At 46.9% G+C, this 7,485-nt stretch overlaps 1 protein-coding gene across 1 annotated transcript in view; it reads left to right on the top strand.

Moving 5' to 3' along the window:
• The window catches only part of PLEKHA2 (pleckstrin homology domain containing, family A (phosphoinositide binding specific) member 2), an 82,221-nt gene that overhangs the window by 22,930 nt on the left and 51,806 nt on the right, over positions 1-7,485 (top strand). The window lies entirely within an intron of this gene.

The following is a 7,485-nucleotide window of genomic DNA, read 5'->3' as shown; positions in this document are numbered from 1 at the left end:
TGCTTCCTGCCAGCTCCATCCAGCAACCACTTTTTCTCTGAACAGAGATGAGGCTGTTGTTCAGAGAGATCATGAGTATGTAAAATATTTTGTTATTTTCAGTATCAGTATTCAGTCATTTCTGCGTTTCCCCCAGAATTTTTCCCCCACTGAAAACTTTCCTCAAGTGTTTCTTGCCTCCATTCAGGGTTCTCGGGTCCACTGGGGACTGGGCACCTTTTCCTCCCCTCCCCATTCCTGTGGATGTCTGCATTCCTCAGCCTGTTCTTCCGCTGGGAACGTGTTCTCAGGACATTCCCTTCTCTTGCACATTATTCTCCAGCCTCAGACTATTTGGAATGTGCTCTTATGACAGTTTCAGAATGCAGTGATATTATAGCCATAGGAAATAGATGTTCCCACACTTTCAAAGTTGGAATCTTTGGCCCAGTCTCAGGGCTGGGTTGCCAAATAGATGTTGCTTGTGTTGTTATTATTGCTGTTATTGTGTTTTTACTGGGCCCCTGAGTGTTGCTGGGCCCTCCACAATGCACCCTGATGCAGGCTGGAGAATTGAAACACAGGCGACCTCTCTGATTGCCTGGCCCAGCGTTTTCTAACTCCACACCCCAGTTCCTGTCTGCTCATTACAGCCCTTGCTGAGACCTCTGATGTCATTTCCTGATTCACTTTCTCCTGTAGAAGTTTAGCAATTTCCTGCGGTGTCCCTCTCGCTCACCACTGATGCTGCTGTCCCCAGCTTCCACCCTGGAGGGTGACAAGACAGCACATATTCACTGCATGCCCTACCCCTCCATGTCAAGAAACACCTTCATGACTTTTTTTCTGAAGGAGAATCCTTGGAATTCTCTGTCCTGCTAACACCAAGTCACGTGAAAGAAAAAATCTCCAAATGTACAGATGGATGAATGTATTTTTTTTCTTTCAGTTCTGAACTGCAGGAGATTATAGTGGATTATTTCATCCTGGGACCAGTACCGTTTAAGGCTTTATCTCTGTTATCACTTCTGTCTTTTGTATTTATCTCAGAAGTATCAGACCAATCAGGCAGATGAGTTTCCCTTATTTCCCTCTTTTTTTTTTTTCCTGTATCTTCAAACCCAAATTCGTGATCTTAAAAATAAGACATCCAGTACAGTAAGCCAGAGCTTTCATGACTTAATAGCTCTTTAGCTTTTCTTTAAAAAACTCTGTTTATCCATCTTTTCATTCATTTGTCTAGACATTTAATTTAAACACGTCATTCCCATCTCCCAGATTTCAAGAAGGAAAATTCCACTGGAGGGGGTCTTTGTTGGGGGTCCCTGCTTCCCTTCCCCAGAGCACTTGGCGGGCTGTATCGCAGAGGGTGTAGCAGCCAGCAGGAGCAAGGCACTGACTTGGCTGTGAATCTTCAGCTGACCCCCCAGCACAGGGGCTCCTTTTATGAAGACCAGAGAGCAAAGAACCAAACCCACAAGGGAAAGAAAGAGCCTCTCTTAGAGGAGGTTGCAATAGGAAGTAAGAAACCCAACTAGGTTGGAGGGCGCCAAAGCCCTCTGGGTAGGTACCAAGCTTTTAAGCAGTTGTGATGGGTAGAATAGGGCTTCATTAGATTTAAGACTCTGAAACACCAAGAAGTCCCAAGAGAGCTATAATTTAAGCACGGTTTTGCTTCTTTATGGACTCTGGAGAATTGGGAAATTTTTTCTCAGCTTCAAAACTTCTATGCTGGGGATGGGGGTATGTGTGGAGTTAAATAGCTTTCCTCCCTGCTAAATAAAGTAACATGCATTTCCTGTAGAAAAATTTGGAAAATATGAAAAACATACAAATGTAGATAGAATTTGCCCATGACCTGTGGATAATAGCTGCTAATATTTTAGTGTCTGGATGTCAGTCTTTTTCTATCCAAACACAGAAATATAAAAACAATATTTAGAGGCCTTGGGTTCATATTCTAAATTGTGATATTGTATCTTAAAACTTATGGTGGGTTTTTCCCTTATTTATTTAAAATTATGTGAAAACATAGTTTTTTAAAGATTGTGCAGCATTTCCTTATGTGAATATCCTGTCACTTCTTATTCCTTAATCATTGGAACATTCAGGGTATTTCCAACTTTTTGTCATTATAAATTCAGTTGCAGTTGCTATCTTTTTATTTTAATCTGTATTTGCATCTTTGTTTATTTACTTGGATGGAATGCTGGAAGTAGAATTATTGGGTCAGAGGGTATAAACTGAGCGTTTTTAGCTCTCTTGTTTCATATTGCCAAGTTTCTTTCCAGAAAGGTTGCCACTCCTGTCCCGGGTATGTAAAAATTCTAGGCAGTGTCTTCAAGTAGATGTCATATGTTTCCGGCTTCAGCCTTCTTACTTTTCTTCCCCACTCTGGTGCATCAGTCTTCTGCTGGGACATGTTTTACTCTCTTGGGGTCTTGGTCCCAGTGATCTATTATATATTTTTTTTAATTAAAAAATATTTATGTATTTGGCCATGCCAGGCCCTAGTTGCAGCGCCTGTCCTCTGGTTTCCTGATTAGGGATCGAACCCAGCACTCCTGCATTGGGAGTGTGGAGTCTGGACCACCAGGGAAGTCCCAGTTATCTGTTATATATTAATGAGCCTGATAAAGATGTCAGTTGCCTCAGTTCCTAGGGGACGATTTTATTGGCTTGACTCTCCTCCTGTGAAGGAGCCCAGTGCCCTGGAAGGAGCAGTGGAGCGATGTTTGGGACAGGGGTGTTGCCCGATTCGCTCATCTCATTGGAAGGTGGGCAGCCGTTAACTGCTTCTCCTGACCTTTATCTCATCAGTGGGCAAGTGTTGGCCAGGAATCTCGGGTTAGGCCAGGTTGGCATTTAACTCATTTTCTGCTGCTGATCAGTAGGCAAACTCCATGCAAAGTCCCTTTCTTTCTAAAGTTTCACTTTTATCATGAATTAAATATTTAACATATTTTCACCTGCAGCACATACTTGGGAACTTACAAGACATCTAGATCATGTAAAACTTGCCTCTTTTACTTTTCATTATGAACCACTATTTTCTTACTTGGATTATGTGAAGCCATGTTTTGGTTTTGTTTGACGTGTGTGTGTGTGTGTGTGTGTGTCTGTGTGAAAGGGAGAGAGAGGAAGAGAAATTGATTGTGTGCACACATAATTTTGATTTGCATTAAACAAAGTCTAGGAAAGAAGATGAAGCAGGAAGCGAACATGAGAAAATGTTCTGCCTCCCTGGGCGTCATGATATATTTAAACTAGCCACAGTTGAAAATAAGAACATTCAGTGTATGTAGGATTATAGCAATGTAACAATATGTTGCTGGCTGCAGTGTAAACAGATGAAATAATTTTAGAAAGCAATTTTGTAATGGGTGTCAAGAGTTATAAAAGATCATAACCTATGATCTAGTCTTATTATGACTTGGAATTTATGTGGTATCCGAGTGCAAAAGAAGCACAATGTATAAAAACATGAATTTTAGCATTAGAAAAATTGGATATCATCTAACTGTCTAATCATGGAGACATGGTTTAAGTAAATTATAGTAAGTCCAGTCCAGTGATGTTATGCAACCATTAAAAACACTGATTATAAAGACTGGGTAGGAACATGGAACATGTTTATGATATAATTGAAAGTTTTAGGAAGGTTGATTATGTGGATAGGGGCATAAAAAAGCATGCATAAGTGTAAACGATTGGCTGGAGTGATTTTTTTTAATGCCAGCATTGTTATATTGTGAGTTTTGCACTACAAACGGAGAACGCTAGGGAGGTTGGCGTGCTTTGGAAAGAGAGGGCACTGAATGGGGTGTTCCGAGGTCCCTTCCTGCACACAGTTTGTCCTCCGTGTGTTGAGCTCCCTGCTAGGTGGTCTTGGTATTGAAGGTGGAGGGGCTGGCCTGAGTGAATGCTGCCTGGTGGTCTGACCCAACACCGAGAATACTTGCCCTGTTGTCCCAAGAGATCGGACCAGTCATTGTCTGGGTGAGGGTCCCAGGATACGGTGTGTATGTGGGGGTGCAGCCTCTGGGACGTATCTCCCAGTGTCGCCGTTTACTCATGAGTTTTACTTTGGGGAACTTGGTTAAAATGAAAAGTTTACAGGGCAGACTAGACTGTTACACCTGTGCAGTATCATGAGAGCTGGAGAGGATGTTTTGAAGGGGAGAGAGTATGTGCATTTTCATCAAGGCGTCCTGCCCCCTTATGGACCTCGGGCTCTTTCTTCCCTCCAGGCCAGATGGTTGGGGCTGGGCCAGGGGCGTGGGGGGCTGGGGGCAGAGTGAATTGTCTTTGAGGGGCCTCTGTGGGAAAAAGGGGAGCAGCCCCTGGAGACTTGGTTGATGATGGAGGCAGGCTGAAGAGGTAGGGAGAGGGGCTTTGGAGCCAGGGGCAGCCAGCGCCCTGTACCAAATCTTAGCAGCGGCTGGGACGAGGATGTGCTGCCAGAGGACCAGGCTCAGGACCTCAGGTCTGCATGTCACTTCTGCGTGGGTTGATCAAACCACATTTCTGTGATGCTTTATTCTCCTGCCGCTCATTCTGCGTCCCCACCACCCCCACCTCCCACAGGATGATGAGCTCTGTGACTCAGCTGCTTCTCAGGACATCTGAGCAGCTTTTTTTCGCTCCCCTCCGCCGCCTCCCCAGGCTAGAACCACACTCAGGAGATACGTAACCAAAATTCTTCTTTTTCTTATCTTGCCTTTTGATCCCTGTAAGTCTTCTCCCTCCCTTGAAAAAAGTGATAGTTAGTCAATCGGTGATGCTGGACTCTGTGACCCCTTGGACTGTAGCCTGCCAGGCTCCTCTATCCATGGGGATTCTCCAGGCAAGAATACTGGAATGGGTTGCCATGCCCTTCTCCAGGGGATCTTCCCGACCTAAGGATCAAACCTGGGTCTCCTGCATTGCATGCAGATTCTTTACCAACTGAGCCACTGGGAAAGCCCACCCTTGGATCCATGCAAATGGGCAGCCCCCTGTTCACAAATGTTGATGGTGGAAAGAGTTTCTTCTTTGGCCTCTGACTTGGGTAAAAGACATTGATTAATCCTGTTGGCTAAAGAGGGGATATTGGAAAGGAAGCGTGAAGACAGATGCCAGTATTACCAGCTTATTGGCTGCACCCAGAAATGGTCGACTGTGTTATCTGCTGCAGTTTATACCCTTCCTCTTAGAGATGTCCCAGGAATGGTGACAGCCCCGAAGCCCCCGGAATGTCTGTCGCTGTGGCCAGGCTGGCATCATGGAATTTGCTGAGCTTTCCTGGGGGATGGGTGTACACTCACTGCAGGGCTGACCCAGCCTTTCTGCCCGGGACTCCTGAGTTCCCCTGATTCCCTGGGGGAAGCTGCATCCTTTCTCAGGGATCCATCCACTTCCTCTCCAACCAGCCTCTGACCTCTCTCTCCCCATTTGACCTGGCGTCTGCGAGACTTGAAGTCCCTCTTGTGGCATTCGTTCCTAACCGTTGGCTTAAAAAGCCCATCTCATCTCCCTTTCCTGAACCCACTGCCGGGCCAGTGTGAGACTAGGGCTGGGATGGAGGCTTAGTTTGGGAAGCTGCCCACAGGGACCTCAGACCACGTGATGCAGTGTGTGCGGGGAAGGGGGTATCTCCCCCACCCCCACTCTTGGGGTCCCTCTGCCACTGTGCTGCTATTTCCTTCTCTGTCATCTTCTAAAACCTCTTCTTTCCACTTTTTATCCTTTTCTCATCTCTTCTTTTACTCTCTTTCTAGCTGTGCTGCTTCATCTTTGTCCTGTTTCCCTGCCCACTATATTTTTTGTACCCCATCATTACTTACCGAGTTACCACCAGATCTCTGACCTGTCTGCCTCCTGCCTGAATCGTCTGCCCCACATCCCAGTTTCTGCCTGACCTTACCTAGAATCTGGGATTCGCTCTTCCCTGGCATCTTGGTGTGTGAGCAGAGTATTTTTTTCCCTTGGGACAGCCTCTCAGCTCCGCAAGGCCCCTTAGAGAGTCCATCACGGCATCATCAACATCCTTAGAATCCGCCTCACCTTTTGGGAATGCGTTTCTCTGCCTGTGGGACTTCCCTCCTGGCCCGGAGGCCTGCGGGTGTGGCATCTCGGCTCACAGGCTGACCCAGGGTCTGCAGGGCATGGCCTGAAGCCAGCCATCTCTCCTCTGAGCTTAGTCATAGGCTCGGGGCCATGGCGGGGCTTGGGTCAGGGTGAATTTTGCTTTGTTGGAGCCAATGCCATTCTCTCAATTCATCCCACCCTCTCCTTCCCCCACTGTGTCCACAGGTCTGTTCCCTGTGTCTATTCAAGAGGGACCAGGGGTGAGTGGCGTCTGTCCCCGAGGGTCTGACAGTCGCGTGGGGTTTTCTGACCCCTGGGTGTTGCATCCCACTTGTGCAGTAGGCTGAGCTCTCAGCTGGGACGTGCCTGCCTGTTGGAGGGCGCTTATCCTCGTGGGGAAGAGAACAGGGCTTTTAGTTCGGCTAATCAGACAGGAGGAAGCCAGGATTGGGGAGGCCCAGGCCGCGGCTCGTCTCAAATGGCTGGACCCTGTTCTGCAATCAAGGGAGGTGTTTGCAGATGGATGTTCTTCTGCTCCCTCACTCTTCCAATGGCAAATGGCTTCTGGGGAATAGTGAAGTGAAGGAAGTGAGGCTGGGGCTGAGGCCTCTGGGGGCTGCTCTCTGCACCTGAATTCCCAGCAGAGTTTATCCAAGTATTTGTACTGGAGCTTAAGTCCTTTCTGGACTTCCCTGGTGGCTCTGTGGTAAAGAATCCATCTGTATTGCAGGAGATGCTGGAGACATGGGTTTGATACCTGGGTCGGGAAGATCCCCTGGAGAAGGGCATGGCAACCCACTCCAGTTTTCTTGCTTGGAGAATCCCGTGGACAGAGGAGCCTGGCGGGCTACAGTCCACAGGGTTGGAAAGAGTTGGACACAACTGAAACGACTGAGCACTAAGTCCTTTCTGTGATATTTTCTTTACATATAAAATTGGGTTGTGACCTACTTTACAAGGCTTTTCTGAAAAGTGATAATAATGCCTAGTGTTTATCAGTGCTTCATGTCTGCTGAGCATTTCAATTCAGTTCAGTCGCTCAGTTGTGTCCGACTCTTTGCAGCCCCATGGACGCAGCATGCCAGGCTTCCCTGTCCATCACCAACTCCTGGAGCTTGCTCAAACTTATGCTCATCAAGTTGGTGATGCCATCCAACCATCTTGTCCTCTGTCATGCCCTTCTCCTCCTGCCTTCAATCCTTCCCAGCATCAGGGTCTTTTCAAATGAGTCAGTTCTTTGCACCAGGTGGCCGAACTATTGGAGCTTCAACATCAGTCCTTTCAATGAACACCCAGTACTGATCTCCTTTAGGATGGACTGGTTGGATCTCCTTGCAGTCCAAGGGACTCTCAAGAGTCTTCTCCAACATCACAGTTCAAAAGCATCAGTTCTTCAGCGCTCAGCTTTCTTCACAGTCCAACTCTCACATCCTGTCT

Source organism: Bison bison, unplaced genomic scaffold (assembly GCF_000754665.1).
Source record: "Bison bison bison isolate TAMUID 2011002044 unplaced genomic scaffold, Bison_UMD1.0 scf7180017864105, whole genome shotgun sequence".
Taxonomy (NCBI): Eukaryota; Metazoa; Chordata; class Mammalia; order Artiodactyla; family Bovidae; genus Bison; species Bison bison.
The sequence above is the reverse complement of the archived record's forward strand: the minus strand, read 5'-3'. Positions and strand labels throughout refer to the sequence as shown.